The sequence below is a fragment of the Phyllobates terribilis genome, unplaced genomic scaffold (assembly GCF_046119375.1).
Source record: "Phyllobates terribilis strain yellow unplaced genomic scaffold, ASM4611937v1 Scaffold_249__1_contigs__length_2872098, whole genome shotgun sequence".
NCBI lineage: Eukaryota > Metazoa > Chordata > Amphibia > Anura > Dendrobatidae > Phyllobates > Phyllobates terribilis.
In genome coordinates, this window is record NW_027363009.1 from 1,184,991 (window position 1) to 1,210,926 (window position 25,936).

At 45.0% G+C, this 25,936-nt stretch overlaps 20 non-coding genes across 20 annotated transcripts; all 20 read right to left on the reverse strand.

Annotated features, from left to right (window-relative positions):
• Positions 1–766: 766 nt before the first annotated feature.
• LOC141217815 (U2 spliceosomal RNA) lies at positions 767–957 on the reverse strand. The gene has a single exon (XR_012286589.1). It is a non-coding gene; the product is annotated as a U2 spliceosomal RNA (small nuclear RNA).
• Positions 958–2,078: 1,121 nt separating this feature from the next.
• Positions 2,079–2,269, reverse strand: LOC141217817 (U2 spliceosomal RNA). Its single transcript, XR_012286590.1, has one exon. It is a non-coding gene; the product is annotated as a U2 spliceosomal RNA (small nuclear RNA).
• Positions 2,270–3,389: 1,120 nt separating this feature from the next.
• On the reverse strand, positions 3,390–3,580 carry LOC141217818 (U2 spliceosomal RNA). The gene has a single exon (XR_012286591.1). It is a non-coding gene; the product is annotated as a U2 spliceosomal RNA (small nuclear RNA).
• Positions 3,581–4,701: 1,121 nt separating this feature from the next.
• Positions 4,702–4,892, reverse strand: LOC141217819 (U2 spliceosomal RNA). The gene has a single exon (XR_012286592.1). It is a non-coding gene; the product is annotated as a U2 spliceosomal RNA (small nuclear RNA).
• A 1,122-nt stretch (positions 4,893–6,014) lies between these two features.
• Positions 6,015–6,205, reverse strand: LOC141217820 (U2 spliceosomal RNA). The gene has a single exon (XR_012286593.1). It is a non-coding gene; the product is annotated as a U2 spliceosomal RNA (small nuclear RNA).
• A 1,121-nt stretch (positions 6,206–7,326) lies between these two features.
• Positions 7,327–7,517, reverse strand: LOC141217821 (U2 spliceosomal RNA). The gene has a single exon (XR_012286594.1). It is a non-coding gene; the product is annotated as a U2 spliceosomal RNA (small nuclear RNA).
• Positions 7,518–8,639: 1,122 nt separating this feature from the next.
• LOC141217822 (U2 spliceosomal RNA) lies at positions 8,640–8,830 on the reverse strand. The gene has a single exon (XR_012286595.1). It is a non-coding gene; the product is annotated as a U2 spliceosomal RNA (small nuclear RNA).
• Positions 8,831–9,952: 1,122 nt separating this feature from the next.
• Positions 9,953–10,143, reverse strand: LOC141218307 (U2 spliceosomal RNA). Its single transcript, XR_012287062.1, has one exon. It is a non-coding gene; the product is annotated as a U2 spliceosomal RNA (small nuclear RNA).
• A 1,121-nt stretch (positions 10,144–11,264) lies between these two features.
• LOC141218279 (U2 spliceosomal RNA) lies at positions 11,265–11,455 on the reverse strand. The gene has a single exon (XR_012287032.1). It is a non-coding gene; the product is annotated as a U2 spliceosomal RNA (small nuclear RNA).
• A 1,122-nt stretch (positions 11,456–12,577) lies between these two features.
• LOC141217823 (U2 spliceosomal RNA) lies at positions 12,578–12,768 on the reverse strand. The gene has a single exon (XR_012286596.1). It is a non-coding gene; the product is annotated as a U2 spliceosomal RNA (small nuclear RNA).
• Positions 12,769–13,890: 1,122 nt separating this feature from the next.
• LOC141217825 (U2 spliceosomal RNA) lies at positions 13,891–14,081 on the reverse strand. The gene has a single exon (XR_012286598.1). It is a non-coding gene; the product is annotated as a U2 spliceosomal RNA (small nuclear RNA).
• A 1,120-nt stretch (positions 14,082–15,201) lies between these two features.
• Positions 15,202–15,392, reverse strand: LOC141217826 (U2 spliceosomal RNA). The gene has a single exon (XR_012286599.1). It is a non-coding gene; the product is annotated as a U2 spliceosomal RNA (small nuclear RNA).
• Positions 15,393–16,512: 1,120 nt separating this feature from the next.
• LOC141217827 (U2 spliceosomal RNA) lies at positions 16,513–16,703 on the reverse strand. Its single transcript, XR_012286600.1, has one exon. It is a non-coding gene; the product is annotated as a U2 spliceosomal RNA (small nuclear RNA).
• A 1,124-nt stretch (positions 16,704–17,827) lies between these two features.
• LOC141217828 (U2 spliceosomal RNA) lies at positions 17,828–18,018 on the reverse strand. The gene has a single exon (XR_012286601.1). It is a non-coding gene; the product is annotated as a U2 spliceosomal RNA (small nuclear RNA).
• A 1,123-nt stretch (positions 18,019–19,141) lies between these two features.
• LOC141217829 (U2 spliceosomal RNA) lies at positions 19,142–19,332 on the reverse strand. The gene has a single exon (XR_012286602.1). It is a non-coding gene; the product is annotated as a U2 spliceosomal RNA (small nuclear RNA).
• Positions 19,333–20,454: 1,122 nt separating this feature from the next.
• LOC141217830 (U2 spliceosomal RNA) lies at positions 20,455–20,645 on the reverse strand. Its single transcript, XR_012286603.1, has one exon. It is a non-coding gene; the product is annotated as a U2 spliceosomal RNA (small nuclear RNA).
• A 1,123-nt stretch (positions 20,646–21,768) lies between these two features.
• On the reverse strand, positions 21,769–21,959 carry LOC141217831 (U2 spliceosomal RNA). Its single transcript, XR_012286604.1, has one exon. It is a non-coding gene; the product is annotated as a U2 spliceosomal RNA (small nuclear RNA).
• A 1,118-nt stretch (positions 21,960–23,077) lies between these two features.
• LOC141217832 (U2 spliceosomal RNA) lies at positions 23,078–23,268 on the reverse strand. Its single transcript, XR_012286605.1, has one exon. It is a non-coding gene; the product is annotated as a U2 spliceosomal RNA (small nuclear RNA).
• Positions 23,269–24,389: 1,121 nt separating this feature from the next.
• On the reverse strand, positions 24,390–24,580 carry LOC141217833 (U2 spliceosomal RNA). The gene has a single exon (XR_012286606.1). It is a non-coding gene; the product is annotated as a U2 spliceosomal RNA (small nuclear RNA).
• Positions 24,581–25,701: 1,121 nt separating this feature from the next.
• On the reverse strand, positions 25,702–25,892 carry LOC141217834 (U2 spliceosomal RNA). The gene has a single exon (XR_012286607.1). It is a non-coding gene; the product is annotated as a U2 spliceosomal RNA (small nuclear RNA).
• Between the last annotated feature and the right edge of the window lie 44 nt (positions 25,893–25,936).

Here is a 25,936-nt window from a genome sequence, read left to right on the forward strand (position 1 = left end):
CAGACTGAAGGTGGCTGCTGCTGTGCGCAGGTATATAAAGGCTCAGAGCCTATTATGACACGCGCAGCCAGCGTTCCATTGCCACATTCCGTCTACTGCAGGCGGGATACCTGGATGGCTGAATGTCACTGAGAAGCTCACAGAGACCGCCATAAGCAACAGTTTAAAAGAATGCCACAGACTAATCAACCAAACTTTTTGGGTTGGTTTCTCTTTTATAGTCTGCAGGCATTAAATGAAAGAAGTCAGTGTTCCAGCAGAGGGAGACAACGTTTCAGAAAAGGCATTGTAGCAAACCAAAAAAGAAATTTTAAGCGCAGCAGAGTAACCAGCTCACATACCTGTTAGCTCAGGTGAGTTTAAAAGGCTGCTGTTGATAACAAGGGCATTTGCTAAATAGATGGTGTGTGTGCAACAATATACTGAAAGGTCAATTATATTGTGCAGCTTATCTCACCACCTGTAGTTATTTAGGTGAAAGCTCCAAAATGCTTGCCTAATATGTCTGTTTATCCAAAAGGAAGTATAGAGGGAGAGCTAGATAGATAGCATTGCATTACATTACATTACATGGCAATGCAATGCACAGTTGCTGAAGTTGAACCAAAATGAGCTTGTCATCTGGCTTCTGCAACTTTTAACATGAAAAATCCAATGAGGAGAAGAAAAGCAAAGCCAAAGAGTCCATCCCAAAATCCGACAAACAAGCAAAATGAACAAAAAGCATTGAATTCAATTCTTTCTGATTTTAGAAACTGCATTAAAGAAGGGGTGCACCGGTCCTGGAGATACTGCAATACCAGGTCAATGCGTGGAGTGGACAGAGCAAGCTCTTTTTCCATCTCCCTGTTCTAAAAATCCATTTAATATATGGTCCCCAGATAGGGGACGTATCAGATATTAAACTGATAAGAACAGATACTACACTTGATCTTAGCCAAAAGGCCGAGAAGCGATAACCAGAATTGGTTTCCGACTACGGTGCCACCCAAGGATTCTGAAAAGTCCATTTGTGGAGATGGCCACCTGGACTCCCGTTAAGAAGACATGCTGTCAACCTCTAGATCCCTCACATGCCTGCACTTTTCGGCTTGCTGCTGCTGCAATCCACGCGTTTTAGATCTGCATAACTCCACCTCTTTTAGCACAGTACCCTCAACCCCCGGCTGTTCCCACCCGCCTCAACACCGTTGGAAGGGAGGAGAACCAATTAAGGCGGGGGGGGGGGTGGAACGAGCAGCTGTCTACCCTTAGCAGGAGGGTTGCTGATTAATTACCTCTCCTGCTGCTGCTGCTGCTGGCTGTCCAGCAGCAGACTGAAGGTGGCTGCTGCTGTGCGCAGGTATATAAAGGCTCAGAGCCTATTATGACACGCGCAGCCAGCGTTCCATTGCCACATTCCGTCTACTGCAGGCGGGATACCTGGATGGCTGAATGTCACTGAGAAGCTCACAGAGACCGCCATAAGCAACAGTTTAAAAGAATGCCACAGACTAATCAACCAAACTTTTTGGGTTGGTTTCTCTTTTATAGTCTGCAGGCATTAAATGAAAGAAGTCAGTGTTCCAGCAGAGGGAGACAACGTTTCAGAAAAGGCATTGTAGCAAACCAAAAAAGAAATTTTAAGCGCAGCAGAGTAACCAGCTCACATACCTGTTAGCTCAGGTGAGTTTAAAAGGCTGCTGTTGATAACAAGGGCATTTGCTAAATAGATGGTGTGTGTGCAACAATATACTGAAAGGTCAATTATATTGTGCAGCTTATCTCACCACCTGTAGTTATTTAGGTGAAAGCTCCAAAATGCTTGCCTAATATGTCTGTTTATTCAAAAGGAAGTATAGAGGGAGAGCTAGATAGATAGCATTGCATTACATTACATTACATGGCAATGCAATGCACAGTTGCTGAAGTTGAACCAAAATGAGCTTGTCATCTGGCTTCTGCAACTTTTAACATGAAAAATCCAATGAGGAGAAGAAAAGCAAAGCCAAAGAGTCCATCCCAAAATCCGACAAACAAGCAAAATGAACAAAAAGCATTGAATTCAATTCTTTCTGATTTTAGAAACTGCATTAAAGAAGGGGTGCACCGGTCCTGGAGATACTGCAATACCAGGTCAATGCGTGGAGTGGACAGAGCAAGCTCTTTTTCCATCTCCCTGTTCTAAAAATCCATTTAATATATGGTCCCCAGATAGGGGACGTATCAGATATTAAACTGATAAGAACAGATACTACACTTGATCTTAGCCAAAAGGCCGAGAAGCGATAACCAGAATTGGTTTCCGACTACGGTGCCACCCAAGGATTCTGAAAAGTCCATTTGTGGAGATGGCCACCTGGACTCCCGTTAAGAAGAAATGCTGTCAACCTCTAGATCCCTCACATGCCTGCACTTTTCGGCTTGCTGCTGCTGCAATCCACGCGTTTTAGATCTGCATAACTCCACCTCTTTTAGCACAGTACCCTCAACCCCCGGCTGTTCCCACCCGCCTCAACACCGTTGGAAGGGAGGAGAACCAATTAAGGCGGGGGGGGGGTGGAACGAGCAGCTGTCTACCCTTAGCAGGAGGGTTGCTGATTAATTACCTCTCCTGCTGCTGCTGCTGCTGGCTGTCCAGCAGCAGACTGAAGGTGGCTGCTGCTGTGCGCAGGTACATAAAGGCTCAGAGCCTATTATGACACGCGCAGCCAGCGTTCCATTGCCACATTCCGTCTACTGCAGGCGGGATACCTGGATGGCTGAATGTCACTGAGAAGCTCACAGAGACCGCCATAAGCAACAGTTTAAAAGAATGCCACAGACTAATCAACCAAACTTTTTGGGTTGGTTTCTCTTTTATAGTCTGCAGGCATTAAATGAAAGAAGTCAGTGTTCCAGCAGAGGGAGACAACGTTTCAGAAAAGGCATTGTAGCAAACCAAAAAAGAAATTTTAAGCGCAGCAGAGTAACCAGCTCACATACCTGTTAGCTCAGGTGAGTTTAAAAGGCTGCTGTTGATAACAAGGGCATTTGCTAAATAGATGGTGTGTGTGCAACAATATACTGAAAGGTCAATTATATTGTGCAGCTTATCTCACCACCTGTAGTTATTTAGGTGAAAGCTCCAAAATGCTTGCCTAATATGTCTGTTTATCCAAAAGGAAGTATAGAGGGAGAGCTAGATAGATAGCATTGCATTACATTACATTACATGGCAATGCAATGCACAGTTGCTGAAGTTGAGCCAAAATGAGCTTGTCATCTGGCTTCTGCAACTTTTAACATGAAAAATCCAATGAGGAGAAGAAAAGCAAAGCCAAAGAGTCCATCCCAAAATCCGACAAACAAGCAAAATGAACAAAAAGCATTGAATTCAATTCTTTCTGAATTTAGAAACTGCATTAAAGAAGGGGTGCACCGGTCCTGGAGATACTGCAATACCAGGTCAATGCGTGGAGTGGACAGAGCAAGCTCTTTTTCCATCTCCCTGTTCTAAAAATCCATTTAATATATGGTCCCCAGATAGGGGACGTATCAGATATTAAACTGATAAGAACAGATACTACACTTGATCTTAGCCAAAAGGCCGAGAAGCGATAACCAGAATTGGTTTCCGACTACGGTGCCACCCAAGGATTCTGAAAAGTCCATTTGTGGAGATGGCCACCTGGACTCCCGTTAAGAAGACATGCTGTCAACCTCTAGATCCCTCACATGCCTGCACTTTTCGGCTTGCTGCTGCTGCAATCCACGCGTTTTAGATCTGCATAACTCCACCTCTTTTAGCACAGTACCCTCAACCCCCGGCTGTTCCCACCCGCCTCAACACCGTTGGAAGGGAGGAGAACCAATTAAGGCGGGGGGGGGGGTGGAACGAGCAGCTGTCTACCCTTAGCAGGAGGGTTGCTGATTAATTACCTCTCCTGCTGCTGCTGCTGCTGGCTGTCCAGCAGCAGACTGAAGGTGGCTGCTGCTGTGCGCAGGTATATAAAGGCTCAGAGCCTATTATGACACGCGCAGCCAGCGTTCCATTGCCACATTCCGTCTACTGCAGGCGGGATACCTGGATGGCTGAATGTCACTGAGAAGCTCACAGAGACCACCATAAGCAACAGTTTAAAAGAATGCCACAGACTAATCAACCAAACTTTTTGGGTTGGTTTCTCTTTTATAGTCTGCAGGCATTAAATGAAAGAAGTCAGTGTTCCAGCAGAGGGAGACAACGTTTCAGAAAAGGCATTGTAGCAAACCAAAAAAGAAATTTTAAGCGCAGCAGAGTAACCAGCTCACATACCTGTTAGCTCAGGTGAGTTTAAAAGGCTGCTGTTAATAACAAGGGCATTTGCTAAATAGATGGTGTGTGTGCAACAATATACTGAAAGGTCAATTATATTGTGCAGCTTATCTCACCACCTGTAGTTATTTAGGTGAAAGCTCCAAAATGCTTGCCTAATATGTCTGTTTATCCAAAAGGAAGTATAGAGGGAGAGCTAGATAGATAGCATTGCATTACATTACATTACATGGCAATGCAATGCACAGTTGCTGAAGTTGAACCAAAATGAGCTTGTCATCTGGCTTCTGCAACTTTTAACATGAAAAATCCAATGAGGAGAAGAAAAGCAAAGCCAAAGAGTCCATCCCAAAATCCGACAAACAAGCAAAATGAACAAAAAGCATTGAATTCAATTCTTTCTGATTTTAGAAACTGCATTAAAGAAGGGGTGCACCGGTCCTGGAGATACTGCAATACCAGGTCAATGCGTGGAGTGGACAGAGCAAGCTCTTTTTCCATCTCCCTGTTCTAAAAATCCATTTAATATATGGTCCCCAGATAGGGGACGTATCAGATATTAAACTGATAAGAACAGATACTACACTTGATCTTAGCCAAAAGGCCGAGAAGCGATAACCAGAATTGGTTTCCGACTACGGTGCCACCCAAGGATTCTGAAAAGTCCATTTGTGGAGATGGCCACCTGGACTCCCGTTAAGAAGACATGCTGTCAACCTCTAGATCCCTCACATGCCTGCACTTTTCGGCTTGCTGCTGCTGCAATCCACGCGTTTTAGATCTGCATAACTCCACCTCTTTTAGCACAGTACCCTCAACCCCCGGCTGTTCCCACCCGCCTCAACACCGTTGGAAGGGAGGAGAACCAATTAAGGCGGGGGGGGGGGGTGGAACGAGCAGCTGTCTACCCTTAGCAGGAGGGTTGCTGATTAATTACCCCTCCTGCTGCTGCTGCTGCTGGCTGTCCAGCAGCAGACTGAAGGTGGCTGCTGCTGTGCGCAGGTATATAAAGGCTCAGAGCCTATTATGACACGCGCAGCCAGCGTTCCATTGCCACATTCCGTCTACTGCAGGCGGGATACCTGGATGGCTGAATGTCACTGAGAAGCTCACAGAGACCGCCATAAGCAACAGTTTAAAAGAATGCCACAGACTAATCAACCAAACTTTTTGGGTTGGTTTCTCTTTTATAGTCTGCAGGCATTAAATGAAAGAAGTCAGTGTTCCAGCAGAGGGAGACAACGTTTCAGAAAAGGCATTGTAGCAAACCAAAAAAGAAATTTTAAGCGCAGCAGAGTAACCAGCTCACATACCTGTTAGCTCAGGTGAGTTTAAAAGGCTGCTGTTGATAACAAGGGCATTTGCTAAATAGATGGTGTGTGTGCAACAATATACTGAAAGGTCAATTATATTGTGCAGCTTATCTCACCACCTGTAGTTATTTAGGTGAAAGCTCCAAAATGCTTGCCTAATATGTCTGTTTATCCAAAAGGAAGTATAGAGGGAGAGCTAGATAGATAGCATTGCATTACATTACATTACATGGCAATGCAATGCACAGTTGCTGAAGTTGAACCAAAATGAGCTTGTCATCTGGCTTCTGCAACTTTTAACATGAAAAATCCAATGAGGAGAAGAAAAGCAAAGCCAAAGAGTCCATCCCAAAATCCGACAAACAAGCAAAATGAACAAAAAGCATTGAATTCAATTCTTTCTGATTTTAGAAACTGCATTAAAGAAGGGGTGCACCGGTCCTGGAGATACTGCAATACCAGGTCAATGCGTGGAGTGGACAGAGCAAGCTCTTTTTCCATCTCCCTGTTCTAAAAATCCATTTAATATATGGTCCCCAGATAGGGGACGTATCAGATATTAAACTGATAAGAACAGATACTACACTTGATCTTAGCCAAAAGGCCGAGAAGCGATAACCAGAATTGGTTTCCGACTACGGTGCCACCCAAGGATTCTGAAAAGTCCATTTGTGGAGATGGCCACCTGGACTCCCATTAAGAAGACATGCTGTCAACCTCTAGATCCCTCACATGCCTGCACTTTTCGGCTTGCTGCTGCTGCAATCCACGCGTTTTAGATCTGCATAACTCCACCTCTTTTAGCACAGTACCCTCAACCCCCGGCTGTTCCCACCCGCCTCAACACCGTTGGAAGGGAGGAGAACCAATTAAGGCGGGGGGGGGGGTGGAACGAGCAGCTGTCTACCCTTAGCAGGAGGGTTGCTGATTAATTACCTCTCCTGCTGCTGCTGCTGCTGGCTGTCCAGCAGCAGACTGAAGGTGGCTGCTGCTGTGCGCAGGTATATAAAGGCTCAGAGCCTATTATGACACGCGCAGCCAGCATTCCATTGCCACATTCCGTCTACTGCAGGCGGGATACCTGGATGGCTGAATGTCACTGAGAAGCTCACAGAGACCGCCATAAGCAACAGTTTAAAAGAATGCCACAGACTAATCAACCAAACTTTTTGGGTTGGTTTCTCTTTTATAGTCTGCAGGCATTAAATGAAAGAAGTCAGTGTTCCAGCAGAGGGAGACAACGTTTCAGAAAAGGCATTGTAGCAAACCAAAAAAGAAATTTTAAGCGCAGCAGAGTAACCAGCTCACATACCTGTTAGCTCAGGTGAGTTTAAAAGGCTGCTGTTGATAACAAGGGCATTTGCTAAATAGATGGTGTGTGTGCAACAATATACTGAAAGGTCAATTATATTGTGCAGCTTATCTTACCACCTGTAGTTATTTAGGTGAAAGCTCCAAAATGCTTGCCTAATATGTCTGTTTATCCAAAAGGAAGTATAGAGGGAGAGCTAGATAGATAGCATTGCATTACATTACATTACATGGCAATGCAATGCACAGTTGCTGAAGTTGAACCAAAATGAGCTTGTCATCTGGCTTCTGCAACTTTTAACATGAAAAATCCAATGAGGAGAAGAAAAGCAAAGCCAAAGAGTCCATCCCAAAATCCGACAAACAAGCAAAATGAACAAAAAGCATTGAATTCAATTCTTTCTGATTTTAGAAACTGCATTAAAGAAGGGGTGCACCGGTCCTGGAGATACTGCAATACCAGGTCAATGCGTGGAGTGGACAGAGCAAGCTCTTTTTCCATCTCCCTGTTCTAAAAATCCATTTAATATATGGTCCCCAGATAGGGGACGTATCAGATATTAAACTGATAAGAACAGATACTACACTTGATCTTAGCCAAAAGGCCGAGAAGCGATAACCAGAATTGGTTTCCGACTACGGTGCCACCCAACGATTCTGAAAAGTCCATTTGTGGAGATGGCCACCTGGACTCCCGTTAAGAAGACATGCTGTCAACCTCTAGATCCCTCACATGCCTGCACTTTTCGGCTTGCTGCTGCTGCAATCCACGCGTTTTAGATCTGCAAAACTCCACCTCTTTTAGCACAGTACCCTCAACCCCCGGCTGTTCCCACCCGCCTCAACACCGTTGGAAGGGAGGAGAACCAATTAAGGCGGGGAGGGGGGGTGGAACGAGCAGCTGTCTACCCTTAGCAGGAGGGTTGCTGATTAATTACCTCTCCTGCTGCTGCTGCTGCTGGCTGTCAGGCAGCAGACTGAAGGTGGCTGCTGCTGTGCGCAGGTATATAAAGGCTCAGAGCCTATTATGACACGCGCAGCCAGCGTTCCATTGCCACATTCCGTCTACTGCAGGCGGGATACCTGGATGGCTGAATGTCACTGAGAAGCTCACAGAGACCGCCATAAGCAACAGTTTAAAAGAATGCCACAGACTAATCAACCAAACTTTTTGGGTTGGTTTCTCTTTTATAGTCTGCAGGCATTAAATGAAAGAAGTCAGTGTTCCAGCAGAGGGAGACAACGTTTCAGAAAAGGCATTGTAGCAAACCAAAAAAGAAATTTTAAGCGCAGCAGAGTAACCAGCTCACATACCTGTTAGCTCAGGTGAGTTTAAAAGGCTGCTGTTGATAACAAGGGCATTTGCTAAATAGATGGTGTGTGTGCAACAATATACTGAAAGGTCAATTATATTGTGCAGCTTATCTCACCACCTGTAGTTATTTAGGTGAAAGCTCCAAAATGCTTGCCTAATATGTCTGTTTATCCAAAAGGAAGTATAGAGGGAGAGCTAGATAGATAGCATTGCATTACATTACATTACATGGCAATGCAATGCACAATTGCTGAAGTTGAACCAAAATGAGCTTGTCATCTGGCTTCTGCAACTTTTAACATGAAAAATCCAATGAGGAGAAGAAAAGCAAAGCCAAAGAGTCCATCCCAAAATCCGACAAACAAGCAAAATGAACAAAAAGCATTGAATTCAATTCTTTCTGATTTTAGAAACTGCATTAAAGAAGGGGTGCACCGGTCCTGGAGATACTGCAATACCAGGTCAATGCGTGGAGTGGACAGAGCAAGCTCTTTTTCCATCTCCCTGTTCTAAAAATCCATTTAATATATGGTCCCCAGATAGGGGACGTATCAGATATTAAACTGATAAGAACAGATACTACACTTGATCTTAGCCAAAAGGCCGAGAAGCGATAACCAGAATTGGTTTCCGACTACGGTGCCACCCAAGGATTCTGAAAAGTCCATTTGTGGAGATGGCCACCTGGACTCCCGTTAAGAAGACATGCTGTCAACCTCTAGATCCCTCACATGCCTGCACTTTTCGGCTTGCTGCTGCTGCAATCCACGCGTTTTAGATCTGCATAACTCCACCTCTTTTAGCACAGTACCCTCAACCCCCGGCTGTTCCCACCCGCCTCCACACCGTTGGAAGGGAGGAGAACCAATTAAGGCGGGGGGGGGGGGTGGAACGAGCAGCTGTCTACCCTTAGCAGGAGGGTTGCTGATTAATTACCTCTCCTGCTGCTGCTGCTGCTGGCTGTCAGGCAGCAGACTGAAGGTGGCTGCTGCTGTGCGCAGGTATATAAAGGCTCAGAGCCTATTATGACACGCGCAGCCAGCGTTCCATTGCCACATTCCGTCTACTGCAGGCGGGATACCTGGATGGCTGAATGTCACTGAGAAGCTCACAGAGACCGCCATAAGCAACAGTTTAAAAGAATGCCACAGACTAATCAACCAAACTTTTTGGGTTGGTTTCTCTTTTATAGTCTGCAGGCATTAAATGAAAGAAGTCAGTGTTCCAGCAGAGGGAGACAACGTTTCAGAAAAGGCATTGTAGCAAACCAAAAAAGAAATTTTAAGCGCAGCAGAGTAACCAGCTCACATACCTGTTAGCTCAGGTGAGTTTAAAAGGCTGCTGTTGATAACAAGGGCATTTGCTAAATAGATGGTGTGTGTGCAACAATATACTGAAAGGTCAATTATATTGTGCAGCTTATCTCACCACCTGTAGTTATTTAGGTGAAAGCTCCAAAATGCTTGCCTAATATGTCTGTTTATCCAAAAGGAAGTATAGAGGGAGAGCTAGATAGATAGCATTGCATTACATTACATTACATGGCAATGCAATGCACAGTTGCTGAAGTTGAACCAAAATGAGCTTGTCATCTGGCTTCTGCAACTTTTAACATGAAAAATCCAATGAGGAGAAGAAAAGCAAAGCCAAAGAGTCCATCCCAAAATCCGACAAACAAGCAAAATGAACAAAAAGCATTGAATTCAATTCTTTCTGATTTTAGAAACTGCATTAAAGAAGGGGTGCACCGGTCCTGGAGATACTGCAATACCAGGTCAATGCGTGGAGTGGACAGAGCAAGCTCTTTTTCCATCTCCCTGTTCTAAAAATCCATTTAATATATGGTCCTCAGATAGGTGACGTATCAGATATTAAACTGATAAGAACAGATACTACACTTGATCTTAGCCAAAAGGCCGAGAAGCGATAACCAGAATTGGTTTCCGACTACGGTGCCACCCAAGGATTCTGAAAAGTCCATTTGTGGAGATGGCCACCTGGACTCCCGTTAAGAAGACATGCTGTCAACCTCTAGATCCCTCACATGCCTGCACTTTTCGGCTTGCTGCTGCTGCAATCCACGCGTTTTAGATCTGCATAACTCCACCTCTTTTAGCACAGTACCCTCAACCCCCGGCTGTTCCCACCCGCCTCAACACCGTTGGAAGGGAGGAGAACCAATTAAGGCGGGGGGGGGGGTGGAACGAGCAGCTGTCTACCCTTAGCAGGAGGGTTGCTGATTAATTACCTCTCCTGCTGCTGCTGCTGCTGGCTGTCCAGCAGCAGAATGAAGGTGGCTGCTGCTGTGCGCAGGTGTATAAAGGCTCAGAGCCTATTATGACACGCGCAGCCAGCGTTCCATTGCCACATTCCGTCTACTGCAGGCGGGATACCTGGATGGCTGAATGTCACTGAGAAGCTCACAGAGACCGCCATAAGCAACAGTTTAAAAGAATGCCACAGACTAATCAACCAAACTTTTTGGGTTGGTTTCTCTTTTATAGTCTGCAGGCATTAAATGAAAGAAGTCAGTGTTCCAGCAGAGGGAGACAACGTTTCAGAAAAGGCATTGTAGCAAACCAAAAAAGAAATTTTAAGCGCAGCAGAGTAACCAGCTCACATACCTGTTAGCTCAGGTGAGTTTAAAAGGCTGCTGTTGATAACAAGGGCATTTGCTAAATAGATGGTGTGTGTGCAACAATATACTGAAAGGTCAATTATATTGTGCAGCTTATCTCACCACCTGTAGTTATTTAGGTGAAAGCTCCAAAATGCTTGCCTAATATGTCTGTTTATCCAAAAGGAAGTATAGAGGGAGAGCTAGATAGATAGCATTGCATTACATTACATTACATGGCAATGCAATGCACAGTTGCTGAAGTTGAACCAAAATGAGCTTGTCATCTGGCTTCTGCAACTTTTAACATGAAAAATCCAATGAGGAGAAGAAAAGCAAAGCCAAAGAGTCCATCCCAAAATCCGACAAACAAGCAAAATGAACAAAAAGCATTGAATTCAATTCTTTCTGATTTTAGAAACTGCATTAAAGAAGGGGTGCACCGGTCCTGGAGATACTGCAATACCAGGTCAATGCGTTGAGTGGACAGAGCAAGCTCTTTTTCCATCTCCCTGTTCTAAAAATCCATTTAATATATGGTCCCCAGATAGGGGACGTATCAGATATTAAACTGATAAGAACAGATACTACACTTGATCTTAGCCAAAAGGCCGAGAAGCGATAACCAGAATTGGTTTCCGACTACGGTGCCACCCAAGGATTCTGAAAAGTCCATTTGTGGAGATGGCCACCTGGACTCCCGTTAAGAAGACATGCTGTCAACCTCTAGATCCCTCACATGCCTGCACTTTTCGGCTTGCTGCTGCTGCAATCCACGCGTTTTAGATCTGCATAACTCCACCTCTTTTAGCACAGTACCCTCAACCCCCGGCTGTTCCCACCCGCCTCAACACCGTTGGAAGGGAGGAGAACCAATTAAGGCGGGGGGGGGGGGTGGAACGAGCAGCTGTCTACCCTTAGCAGGAGGGTTGCTGATTAATTACCTCTCCTGCTGCTGCTGCTGCTGGCTGTCCAGCAGCAGAATGAAGGTGGCTGCTGCTGTGCGCAGGTATATAAAGGCTCAGAGCCTATTATGACACGCGCAGCCAGCGTTCCATTGCCACATTCCGTCTACTGCAGGCGGGATACCTGGATGGCTGAATGTCACTGAGAAGCTCACAGAGACCGCCATAAGCAACAGTTTAAAAGAATGCCACAGACTAATCAACCAAACTTTTTGGGTTGGTTTCTCTTTTATAGTCTGCAGGCATTAAATGAAAGAAGTCAGTGTTCCAGCAGAGGGAGACAACGTTTCAGAAAAGGCATTGTAGCAAACCAAAAAAGAAATTTTAAGCGCAGCAGAGTAACCAGCTCACATACCTGTTAGCTCAGGTGAGTTTAAAAGGCTGCTGTTGATAACAAGGGCATTTGCTAAATAGATGGTGTGTGTGCAACAATATACTGAAAGGTCAATTATATTGTGCAGCTTATCTCACCACCTGTAGTTATTTAGGTGAAAGCTCCAAAATGCTTGCCTAATATGTCTGTTTATCCAAAAGGAAGTATAGAGGGAGAGCTAGATAGATAGCATTGCATTACATTACATTACATGGCAATGCAATGCACAGTTGCTGAAGTTGAACCAAAATGAGCTTGTCATCTGGCTTCTGCAACTTTTAACATGAAAAATCCAATGAGGAGAAGAAAAGCAAAGCCAAAGAGTCCATCCCAAAATCCGACAAACAAGCAAAATGAACAAAAAGCATTGAATTCAATTCTTTCTGATTTTAGAAACTGCATTAAAGAAGGGGTGCACCGGTCCTGGAGATACTGCAATACCAGGTCAATGCGTGGAGTGGACAGAGCAAGCTCTTTTTCCATCTCCCTGTTCTAAAAATCCATTTAATATATGGTCCCCAGATAGGGGACGTATCAGATATTAAACTGATAAGAACAGATACTACACTTGATCTTAGCCAAAAGGCCGAGAAGCGATAACCAGAATTGGTTTCCGACTACGGTGCCACCCAAGGATTCTGAAAAGTCCATTTGTGGAGATGGCCACCTGGACTCCCGTTAAGAAGACATGCTGTCAACCTCTAGATCCCTCACATGCCTGCACTTTTCGGCTTGCTGCTGCTGCAATCCACGCGTTTTAGATCTGCATAACTCCACCTCTTTTAGCACAGTACCCTCAACCCCCGGCTGTTCCCACCCGCCTCAACACCGTTGGAAGGGAGGAGAACCAATTAAGGCGGGGGGGGGGGGTGGAACGAGCAGCTGTCTACCCTTAGCAGGAGGGTTGCTGATTAATTACCTCTCCTGCTGCTGCTGCTGCTGGCTGTCCAGCAGCAGACTGAAGGTGGCTGCTGCTGTGCGCAGGTATATAAAGGCTCAGAGCCTATTATGACACGCGCAGCCAGCGTTCCATTGCCACATTCCGTCTACTGCAGGCGGGATACCTGGATGGCTGAATGTCACTGAGAAGCTCACAGAGACCGCCATAAGCAACAGTTTAAAAGAATGCCACAGACTAATCAACCAAACTTTTTGGGTTGGTTTCTCTTTTATAGTCTGCAGGCATTAAATGAAAGAAGTCAGTGTTCCAGCAGAGGGAGACAACGTTTCAGAAAAGGCATTGTAGCAAACCAAAAAAGAAATTTTAAGCGCAGCAGAGTAACCAGCTCACATACCTGTTAGCTCAGGTGAGTTTAAAAGGCTGCTGTTGATAACAAGGGCATTTGCTAAATAGATGGTGTGTGTGCAACAATATACTGAAAGGTCAATTATATTGTGCAGCTTATCTCACCACCTGTAGTTATTTAGGTGAAAGCTCCAAAATGCTTGCCTAATATGTCTGTTTATCCAAAAGGAAGTATAGAGGGAGAGCTAGATAGATAGCATTGCATTACATTACATTACATGGCAATGCAATGCACAGTTGCTGAAGTTGAACCAAAATGAGCTTGTCATCTGGCTTCTGCAACTTTTAACATGAAAAATCCAATGAGGAGAAGAAAAGCAAAGCCAAAGAGTCCATCCCAAAATCCGACAAACAAGCAAAATGAACAAAAAGCATTGAATTCAATTCTTTCTGATTTTAGAAACTGCATTAAAGAAGGGGTGCACCGGTCCTGGAGATACTGCAATACCAGGTCAATGCGTGGAGTGGACAGAGCAAGCTCTTTTTCCATCTCCCTGTTCTAAAAATCCATTTAATATATGGTCCCCAGATAGGGGACGTATCAGATATTAAACTGATAAGAACAGATACTACACTTGATCTTAGCCAAAAGGCCGAGAAGCGATAACCAGAATTGGTTTCCGACTACGGTGCCACCCAAGGATTCTGAAAAGTCCATTTGTGGAGATGGCCACCTGGACTCCCGTTAAGAAGACATGCTGTCAACCTCTAGATCCCTCACATGCCTGCACTTTTCGGCTTGCTGCTGCTGCAATCCACGCGTTTTAGATCTGCATAACTCCACCTCTTTTAGCACAGTACCCTCAACCCCCGGCTGTTCCCACCCGCCTCAACACCGTTGGAAGGGAGGAGAACCAATTAAGGCGGGGGGGGGGTGGAACGAGCAGCTGTCTACCCTTAGCAGGAGGGTTGCTGATTAATTACCTCTCCTGCTGCTGCTGCTGCTGGCTGTCCAGCAGCAGACTGAAGGTGGCTGCTGCTGTGCGCAGGTATATAAAGGCTCAGAGCCTATTATGACACGCGCAGCCAGCGTTCCATTGCCACATTCCGTCTACTGCAGGCGGGATACCTGGATGGCTGAATGTCACTGAGAAGCTCACAGAGACCGCCATAAGCAACAGTTTAAAAGAATGCCACAGACTAATCAACCAAACTTTTTGGGTTGGTTTCTCTTTTATAGTCTGCAGGCATTAAATGAAAGAAGTCAGTGTTCCAGCAGAGGGAGACAACGTTTCAGAAAAGGCATTGTAGCAAACCAAAAAAGAAATTTTAAGCGCAGCAGAGTAACCAGCTCACATACCTGTTAGCTCAGGTGAGTTTAAAAGGCTGCTGTTGATAACAAGGGCATTTGCTAAATAGATGGTGTGTGTGCAACAATATACTGAAAGGTCAATTATATTGTGCAGCTTATCTCACCACCTGTAGTTATTTAGGTGAAAGCTCCAAAATGCTTGCCTAATATGTCTGTTTATCCAAAAGGAAGTATAGAGGGAGAGCTAGATAGATAGCATTGCATTACATTACATTACATGGCAATGCAATGCACAGTTGCTGAAGTTGAACCAAAATGAGCTTGTCATCTGGCTTCTGCAACTTGTAACATGAAAAATCCAATGAGGAGAAGAAAAGCAAAGCCAAAGAGTCCATCCCAAAATCCGACAAACAAGCAAAATGAACAAAAAGCATTGAATTCAATTCTTTCTGATTTTAGAAACTGCATTAAAGAAGGGGTGCACCGGTCCTGGAGATACTGCAATACCAGGTCAATGCGTGGAGTGGACAGAGCAAGCTCTTTTTCCATCTCCCTGTTCTAAAAATCCATTTAATATATGGTCCCCAGATAGGGGACGTATCAGATATTAAACTGATAAGAACAGATACTACACTTGATCTTAGCCAAAAGGCCGAGAAGCGATAACCAGAATTGGTTTCCGACTACGGTGCCACCCAAGGATTCTGAAAGGTCCATTTGTGGAGATGGCCACCTGGACTCCCGTTAAGAAGACATGCTGTCAACCTCTAGATCCCTCACATGCCTGCACTTTTCGGCTTGCTGCTGCTGCAATCCACGCGTTTTAGATCTGCATAACTCCACCTCTTTTAGCACAGTACCCTCAACCCCCGGCTGTTCCCACCCGCCTCAACACCGTTGGAAGGGAGGAGAACCAATTAAGGCGGGGGGGGGGTGGAACGAGCAGCTGTCTACCCTTAGCAGGAGGGTTGCTGATTAATTACCTCTCCTGCTGCTGCTGCTGCTGGCTGTCCAGCAGCAGACTGAAGGTGGCTGCTGCTGTGCGCAGGTATATAAAGGCTCAGAGCCTATTATGACACGCGCAGCCAGCGTTCCATTGCCACATTCCGTCTACTGCAGGCGGGATACCTGGATGGCTGAATGTCACTGAGAAGCTCACAGAGACCGCCATAAGCAACAGTTTAAAAGAATGCCACAGACTAATCAACCAAACTTTTTGGGTTGGTTTCTCTTTTATAGTCTGCAGGCATTAAATGAAAGAAGTCAGTGTTCCAGCAGAGGGAGACAACGTTTCAGAAAAGGCATTGTAGCAAACCAAAAAAGAAATTTTAAGCGCAGCAGAGTAACCAGCTCACATACCTGTTAGCTCAGGTGAGTTTAAAAGGCTGCTGTTGATAACAAGGGCATTTGCTAAATAGATGGTGTGTGTGCAACAATATACTGAAAGGTCAATTATATTGTGCAGCTTATCTCACCACCTGTAGTTATTTAGGTGAAAGCTCCAAAATGCTTGCCTAATATGTCTGCTTATCCAAAAGGAAGTATAGAGGGAGAGCTAGATAGATAGCATTGCATTACATTACATTACATGGCAATGCAATGCACAGTTGCTGAAGTTGAACCAAAATGAGCTTGTCATCTGGCTTCTGCAACTTTTAACATGAAAAATCCAATGAGGAGAAGAAAAGCAAAGCCAAAGAGTCCATCCCAAAATCCGACAAACAAGCAAAATGAACAAAAAGCATTGAATTCAATTCTTTCTGATTTTAGAAACTGCATTAAAGAAGGGGTGCACCGGTCCTGGAGATACTGCAATACCAGGTCAATGCGTGGAGTGGACAGAGCAAGCTCTTTTTCCATCTCCCTGTTCTAAAAATCCATTTAATATATGGTCCCCAGATAGGGGACGTATCAGATATTAAACTGATAAGAACAGATACTACACTTGATCTTAGCCAAAAGGCCGAGAAGCGATAACCAGAATTGGTTTCCGACTACGGTGCCACCCAAGGATTCTGAAAAGTCCATTTGTGGAGATGGCCACCTGGACTCCCGTTAAGAAGACATGCTGTCAACCTCTAGATCCCTCACATGCCTGCACTTTTCGGCTTGCTGCTGCTGCAATCCACGCGTTTTAGATCTGCATAACTCCACCTCTTTTAGCACAGTACCCTCAACCCCCGGCTGTTCCCACCCGCCTCAACACCGTTGGAAGGGAGGAGAACCAATTAAGGCGGGGGGGGGGGGGATGGAACGAGCAGCTGTCTACCCTTAGCAGGAGGGTTGCTGATTAATTACCTCTCCTGCTGCTGCTGCTGCTGGCTGTCCAGCAGCAGACTGAAGGTGGCTGCTGCTGTGCGCAGGTATATAAAGGCTCAGAGCCTATTATGACACGCGCAGCCAGCGTTCCATTGCCACATTCCGTCTACTGCAGGCGGGATACCTGGATGACTGAATGTCACTGAGAAGCTCACAGAGACCGCCATAAGCAACAGTTTAAAAGAATGCCACAGACTAATCAACCAAACTTTTTGGGTTGGTTTCTCTTTTATAGTCTGCAGGCATTAAATGAAAGAAGTCAGTGTTCCAGCAGAGGGAGACAACGTTTCAGAAATGGCATTGTAGCAAACCAAAAAAGAAATTTTAAGCGCAGCAGAGTAACCAGCTCACATACCTGTTAGCTCAGGTGAGTTTAAAAGGCTGCTGTTGATAACAAGGGCATTTGCTAAATAGATGGTGTGTGTGCAACAATATACTGAAAGGTTAATTATATTGTGCAGCTTATCTCACCACCTGTAGTTATTTAGGTGAAAGCTCCAAAATGCTTGCCTAATATGTCTGTTTATCCAAAAGGAAGTATAGAGGGAGAGCTAGATAGATAGCATTGCATTACATTACATTACATGGCAATGCAATGCACAGTTGCTGAAGTTGAACCAAAATGAGCTTGTCATCTGGCTTCTGCAACTTTTAACATGAAAAATCCAATGAGGAGAAGAAAAGCAAAGCCAAAGAGTCCATCCCAAAATCCGACAAACAAGCAAAATGAACAAAAAGCATTGAATTCAATTCTTTCTGATTTTAGAAACTGCATTAAAGAAGGGGTGCACCGGTCCTGGAGATACTGCAATACCAGGTCAATGCGTGGAGTGGACAGAGCAAGCTCTTTTTCCATCTCCCTGTTCTAAAAATCCATTTAATATATGGTCCCCAGATAGGGGACGTATCAGATATTAAACTGATAAGAACAGATACTACACTTGATCTTAGCCAAAAGGCCGAGAAGCGATAACCAGAATTGGTTTCCGACTACGGTGCCACCCAAGGATTCTGAAAAGTCCATTTGTGGAGATGGCCACCTGGACTCCCGTTAAGAAGACATGCTGTCAACCTCTAGATCCCTCACATGCCTGCACTTTTCGGCTTGCTGCTGCTGCAATCCACGCGTTTTAGATCTGCATAACTCCACCTCTTTTAGCACAGTACCCTCAACCCCCGGCTGTTCCCACCCGCCTCAACACCGTTGGAAGGGAGGAGAACCAATTAAGGCGGGGGGGGGGGGATGGAACGAGCAGCTGTCTACCCTTAGCAGGAGGGTTGCTGATTAATTACCTCTCCTGCTGCTGCTGCTGCTGGCTGTCCAGCAGCAGACTGAAGGTGGCTGCTGCTGTGCGCAGGTATATAAAGGCTCAGAGCCTATTATGACACGCGCAGCCAGCGTTCCATTGCCACATTCCGTCTACTGCAGGCGGGATACCTGGATGGCTGAATGTCACTGAGAAGCTCACAGAGACCGCCATAAGCAACAGTTTAAAAGAATGCCACTGACTAATCAACCAAACTTTTTGGGTTGGTTTCTCTTTTATAGTCTGCAGGCATTAAATGAAAGAAGTCAGTGTTCCAGCAGAGGGAGACAACGTTTCAGAAAAGGCATTGTAGCAAACCAAAAAAGAAATTTTAAGCGCAGCAGAGTAACCAGCTCACATACCTGTTAGCTCAGGTGAGTTTAAAAGGCTGCTGTTGATAACAAGGGCATTTGCTAAATAGATGGTGTGTGTGCAACAATATACTGAAAGGTCAATTATATTGTGCAGCTTATCTCACCACCTGTAGTTATTTAGGTGAAAGCTCCAAAATGCTTGCCTAATATGTCTGTTTATCCAAAAGGAAGTATAGAGGGAGAGCTAGATAGATAGCATTGCATTACATTACATTACATGGCAATGCAATGCACAGTTGCTGAAGTTGAACCAAAATGAGCTTGTCATCTGGCTTCTGCAACTTTTAACATGAAAAATCCAATGAGGAGAAGAAAAGCAAAGCCAAAGAGTCCATCCCAAAATCCGACAAACAAGCAAAATGAACAAAAAGCATTGAATTCAATTCTTTCTGATTTTAGAAACTGCATTAAAGAAGGGGTGCACCGGTCCTGGAGATACTGCAATACCAGGTCAATGCGTGGAGTGGACAGAGCAAGCTCTTTTTCCATCTCCCTGTTCTAAAAATCCATTTAATATATGGTCCCCAGATAGGGGACGTATCAGATATTAAACTGATAAGAACAGATACTACACTTGATCTTAGCCAAAAGGCCGAGAAGCGATAACCAGAATTGGTTTCTGACTACGGTGCCACCCAAGGATTCTGAAAAGTCCATTTGTGGAGATGGCCACCTGGACTCCCGTTAAGAAGACATGCTGTCAACCTCTAGATCCCTCACATGCCTGCACTTTTCGGCTTGCTGCTGCTGCAATCCACGCGTTTTAGATCTGCATAACTCCACCTCTTTTAGCACAGTACCCTCAACCCCCGGCTGTTCCCACCCGCCTCAACACCGTTGGAAGGGAGGAGAACCAATTAAGGCGGGGGGGGGGGGTGGAACGAGCAGCTGTCTACCCTTAGCAGGAGGGTTGCTGATTAATTACCTCTCCTGCTGCTGCTGCTGCTGGCTGTCCAGCAGCAGACTGAAGGTGGCTGCTGCTGTGCGCAGGTATATAAAGGCTCAGAGCCTATTATGACACGCGCAGCCAGCGTTCCATTGCCACATTCCGTCTACTGCAGGCGGGATACCTGGATGGCTGAATGTCACTGAGAAGCTCACAGAGACCGCCATAAGCAACAGTTTAAAAGAATGCCACAGACTAATCAACCAAACTTTTTGGGTTGGTTTCTCTTTTATAGTCTGCAGGCATTAAATGAAAGAAGTCAGTGTTCCAGCAGAGGGAGACAACTTTTCAGAAAAGGCATTGTAGCAAACCAAAAAAGAAATTTTAAGCGCAGCAGAGTAACCAGCTCACATACCTGTTAGCTCAGGTGAGTTTAAAAGGCTGCTGTTGATAACAAGGGCATTTGCTAAATAGATGGTGTGTGTGCAACAATATACTGAAAGGTCAATTATATTGTGCAGCTTATCTCACCACCTGTAGTTATTTAGGTGAAAGCTCCAAAATGCTTGCCTAATATGTCTGTTTATCCAAAAGGAAGTATAGAGGGAGAGCTAGATAGATAGCATTGCATTACATTACATTACATGGCAATGCAATGCACAGTTGCTGAAGTTGAACCAAAATGAGCTTGTCATCTGGCTTCTGCAACTTTTAACATGAAAAATCCAATGAGGAGAAGAAAAGCAAAGCCAAAGAGTCCATCCCAAAATCCGACAAACAAGCAAAATGAACAAAAAGCATTGAATTCAATTCTTTCTGATTTTAGAAACTGCATTAAAGAAGGGGTGCACCGGTCCTGGAGATACTGCAATACCAGGTCAATGCGTGGAGTGGACAGAGCAAGCTCTTTTTCCATCTCCCTGTTCTAAAAATCCATTTAATATATGGTCCCCAGATAGGGGACGTATCAGATATTAAACTGATAAGAACAGATACTACACTTGATCTTAGCCAAAAGGCCGAGAAGCGATAACCAGAATTGGTTTTCCGACTACGGTGCCACCCAAGGATTCTGAAAAGTCCATTTGTGGAGATGGCCACCTGGACTCCCGTTAAGAAGACATGCTGTCAACCTCTAGATCCCTCACATGCCTGCACTTTTCGGCTTGCTGCTGCTGCAATCCACGCGTTTTAGATCTGCATAATTCCACCTCTTTTAGCACAGTACCCTCAACCCCCGGCTGTTCCCACCCGCCTCAACACCGTTGGAAGGGAGGAGAACCAATTAAGGCGGGGGGGGGGGGTGGAACGAGCAGCTGTCTACCCTTAGCAGGAGGGTTGCTGATTAATTACCTCTCCTGCTGCTGCTGCTGCTGGCTGTCCAGCAGCAGACTGAAGGTGGCTGCTGCTGTGCGCAGGTATATTAAGGCTCAGAGCCTATTATGACACGCGCAGCCAGCGTTCCATTGCCACATTCCGTCTACTGCAGGCGGGATACCTGGATGGCTGAATGTCACTGAGAAGCTCACAGAGACCGCCATAAGCAACAGTTTAAAAGAATGCCACAGACTAATCAACCAAACTTTTTGGGTTGGTTTCTCTTTTATAGTCTGCAGGCATTAAATGAAAGAAGTCAGTGTTCCAGCAGAGGGAGACAACGTTTCAGAAAAGGCATTGTAGCAAACCAAAAAAGAAATTTTAAGCGCAGCAGAGTAACCAGCTCACATACCTGTTAGCTCAGGTGAGTTTAAAAGGCTGCTGTTGATAACAAGGGCATTTGCTAAATAGATGGTGTGTGTGCAACAATATACTGAAAGGTCAATTATATTGTGCAGCTTATCTCACCACCTGTAGTTATTTAGGTGAAAGCTCCAAAATGCTTGCCTAATATGTCTGTTTATCCAAAAGGAAGTATAGAGGGAGAGCTAGATAGATAGCATTGCATTACATTACATTACATGGCAATGCAATGCACAGTTGCTGAAGTTGAACCAAAATGAGCTTGTCATCTGGCTTCTGCAACTTTTAACATGAAAAATCCAATGAGGAGAAGAAAAGCAAAGCCAAAGAGTCCATCCCAAAATCCGACAAACAAGCAAAATGAACAAAAAGCATTGAATTCAATTCTTTCTGATTTTAGAAACTGCATTAAAGAAGGGGTGCACCGGTCCTGGAGATACTGCAATACCAGGTCAATGCGTGGAGTGGACAGAGCAAGCTCTTTTTCCATCTCCCTGTTCTAAAAATCCATTTAATATATGGTCCCCAGATAGGGGACGTATCAGATATTAAACTGATAAGAACAGATACTACACTTGATCTTAGCCAAAAGGCCGAGAAGCGATAACCAGAATTGGTTTCCGACTACGGTGCCACCCAAGGATTCTGAAAAGTCCATTTGTGGAGATGGCCACCTGGACTCCCGTTAAGAAGACATGCTGTCAACCTCTAGATCCCTCACATGCCTGCACTTTTTGGCTTGCTGCTGCTGCAATCCACGCGTTTTAGATCTGCATAACTCCACCTCTTTTAGCACAGTACCCTCAACCCCCGGCTGTTCCCACCCGCCTCAACACCGTTGGAAGGGAGGAGAACCAATTAAGGCGGGGGGGGTGGAACGAGCAGCTGTCTACCCTTAGCAGGAGGGTTGCTGATTAATTACCTCTCCTGCTGCTGCTGCTGCTGGCTGTCCAGCAGCAGACTGAAGGTGGCTGCTGCTGTGCGCAGGTATATAAAGGCTCAGAGCCTATTATGACACGCGCAGCCAGCGTTCCATTGCCACATTCCGTCTACTGCAGGCGGGATACCTGGATGGCTGAATGTCACTGAGAAGCTCACAGAGACCGCCATAAGCAACAGTTTAAAAGAATGCCACAGACTAATCAACCAAACTTTTTGGGTTGGTTTCTCTTTTATAGTCTGCAGGCATTAAATGAAAGAAGTCAGTGTTCCAGCAGAGGGAGACAACGTTTCAGAAAAGGCATTGTAGCAAACCAAAAAAGAAATTTTAAGCGCAGCAGAGTAACCAGCTCACATACCTGTTAGCTCAGGTGAGTTTAAAAGGCTGCTGTTGATAACAAGGGCATTTGCTAAATAGATGGTGTGTGTGCAACAATATACTGAAAGGTCAATTATATTGTGCAGCTTATCTCACCACCTGTAGTTATTTAGGTGAAAGCTCCAAAATGCTTGCCTAATATGTCTGTTTATCCAAAAGGAAGTATAGAGGGAGAGCTAGATAGATAGCATTGCATTACATTACATTACATGGCAATGCAATGCACAGTTGCTGAAGTTGAACCAAAATGAGCTTGTCATCTGGCTTCTGCAACTTTTAACATGAAAAATCCAATGAGGAGAAGAAAAGCAAAGCCAAAGAGTCCATCCCAAAATCCGACAAACAAGCAAAATGAACAAAAAGCATTGAATTCAATTCTTTCTGATTTTAGAAACTGCATTAAAGAAGGGGTGCACCGGTCCTGGAGATACTGCAATACCAGGTCAATGCGTGGAGTGGACAGAGCAAGCTCTTTTTCCATCTCCCTGTTCTAAAAATCCATTTAATATATGGTCCCCAGATAGGGGACGTATCAGATATTAAACTGATAAGAACAGATACTACACTTGATCTTAGCCAAAAGGCCGAGAAGCGATAACCAGAATTGGTTTCCGACTACGGTGCCACCCAAGGATTCTGAAAAGTCCATTTGTGGAGATGGCCACCTGGACTCCCGTTAAGAAGACATGCTGTCAACCTCTAGATCCCTCACATGCCTGCACTTTTCGGCTTGCTGCTGCTGCAATCCACGCGTTATAGATCTGCATAACTCCACCTCTTTTAGCACAGTACCCTCAACCCCCGGCTGTTCCCACCCGCCTCAACACCGTTGGAAGGGAGGAGAACCAATTAAGGCGGGGGGGGGGGTGGAACGAGCAGCTGTCTACCCTTAGCAGGAGGGTTGCTGATTAATTACCTCTCCTGCTGCTGCTGCTGCTGGCTGTCCAGCAGCAGACTGAAGGTGGCTGCTGCTGTGCGCAGGTATATAAAGGCTCAGAGCCTATTATGACACGCGCAGCCAGCGTTCCATTGCCACATTCCGTCTACTGCAGGCGGGATACCTGGATGGCTGAATGTCACTGAGAAGCTCACAGAGACCGCCATAAGCAACAGTTTAAAAGAATGCCACAGACTAATCAACCAAACTTTTTGGGTTGGTTTCTCTTTTATAGTCTGCAGGCATTAAATGAAAGAAGTCAGTGTTCCAGCAGAGGGAGACAACGTTTCAGAAAAGGCATTGTAGCAAACCAAAAAAGAAATTTTAAGCGCAGCAGAGTAACCAGCTCACATACCTGTTAGCTCAGGTGAGTTTAAAAGGCTGCTGTTGATAACAAGGGCATTTGCTAAATAGATGGTGTGTGTGCAACAATATACTGAAAGGTCAATTATATTGTGCAGCTTATCTCACCACCTGTAGTTATTTAGGTGAAAGCTCCAAAATGCTTGCCTAATATGTCTGTTTATCCAAAAGGAAGTATAGAGGGAGAGCTAGATAGATAGCATTGCATTACATTACATTACATGGCAATGCAATGCACAGTTGCTGAAGTTGAACCAAAATGAGCTTGTCATCTGGCTTCTGCAACTTTTAACATGAAAAATCCAATGAGGAGAAGAAAAGCAAAGCCAAAGAGTCCATCCCAAAATCTGACAAACAAGCAAAATGAACAAAAAGCATTGAATTCAATTCTTTCTGATTATAGAAACTGCATTAAAGAAGGGGTGCACCGGTCCTGGAGATACTGCAATACCAGGTCAATGCGTGGAGTGGACAGAGCAAGCTCTTTTTCCATCTCCCTGTTCTAAAAATCCATTTAATATATGGTCCCCAGATAGGGGACGTATCAGATATTAAACTGATAAGAACAGATACTACACTTGATCTTAGCCAAAAGGCCGAGAAGCGATAACCAGAATTGGTTTCCGACTACGGTGCCACCCAAGGATTCTGAAAAGTCCATTTGTGGAGATGGCCACCTGGACTCCCGTTAAGAAGACATGCTGTCAACCTCTAGATCCCTCACATGCCTGCACTTTTCGGCTTGCTGCTGCTGCAATCCACGCGTTTTAGATCTGCATAACTCCACCTCTTTTAGCACAGTACCCTCAACCCCCGGCTGTTCCCACCCGCCTCAACACCGTTGGAAGGGAGGAGAACCAATTAAGGCGGGGGGGGGGGTGGAACGAGCAGCTGTCTACCCTTAGCAGGAGGGTTGCTGATTAATTACCTCTCCTGCTGCTGCTGCTGCTGGCTGTCCAGCAGCAGACTGAAGGTGGCTGCTGCTGTGCGCAGGTATATAAAGGCTCAGAGCCTATTATGACACGCGCAGCCAGCGTTCCATTGCCACATTCCGTCTACTGCAGGCGGGATACCTGGATGGCTGAATGTCACTGAGAAGCTCACAGAGACCGCCATAAGCAACAGTTTAAAAGAATGCCACTGACTAATCAACCAAACTTTTTGGGTTGGTTTCTCTTTTATAGTCTGCAGGCATTAAATGAAAGAAGTCAGTGTTCCAGCAGAGGGAGACAACGTTTCAGAAAAGGCATTGTAGCAAACCAAAAAAGAAATTTTAAGCGCAGCAGAGTAACCAGCTCACATACCTGTTAGCTCAGGCGAGTTTAAAAGGCTGCAGTTGATAACAAGGGCATTTGCTAAATAGATGGTGTGTGTGCAACAATATACTGAAAGGTCAATTATATTGTGCAGCTTATCTCACCACCTGTAGTTATTTAGGTGAAAGCTCCAAAATGCTTGCCTAATATGTCTGTTTATCCAAAAGGAAGTATAGAGGGAGAGCTAGATAGATAGCATTGCATTACATTACATTACATGGCAATGCAATGCACAGTTGCTGAAGTTGAACCAAAATGAGCTTGTCATCTGGCTTCTGCAACTTTTAACATGAAAAATCCAATGAGGAGAAGAAAAGCAAAGCCAAAGAGTCCATCCCAAAATCCGACAAACAAGCAAAATGAACAAAAAGCATTGAATTCAATTCTTTCTGATTTTAGAAACTGCATTAAAGAAGGGGTGCACCGGTCCTGGAGATACTGCAATACCAGGTCAATGCGTGGAGTGGACAGAGCAAGCTCTTTTTCCATCTCCCTGTTCTAAAAATCCATTTAATATATGGTCCCCAGATAGGGGACGTATCAGATATTAAACTGATAAGAACAGATACTACACTTGATCTTAGCCAAAAGGCCGAGAAGCGATAACCAGAATTGGTTTCCGACTACGGTGCCACCCAAGGATTCTGA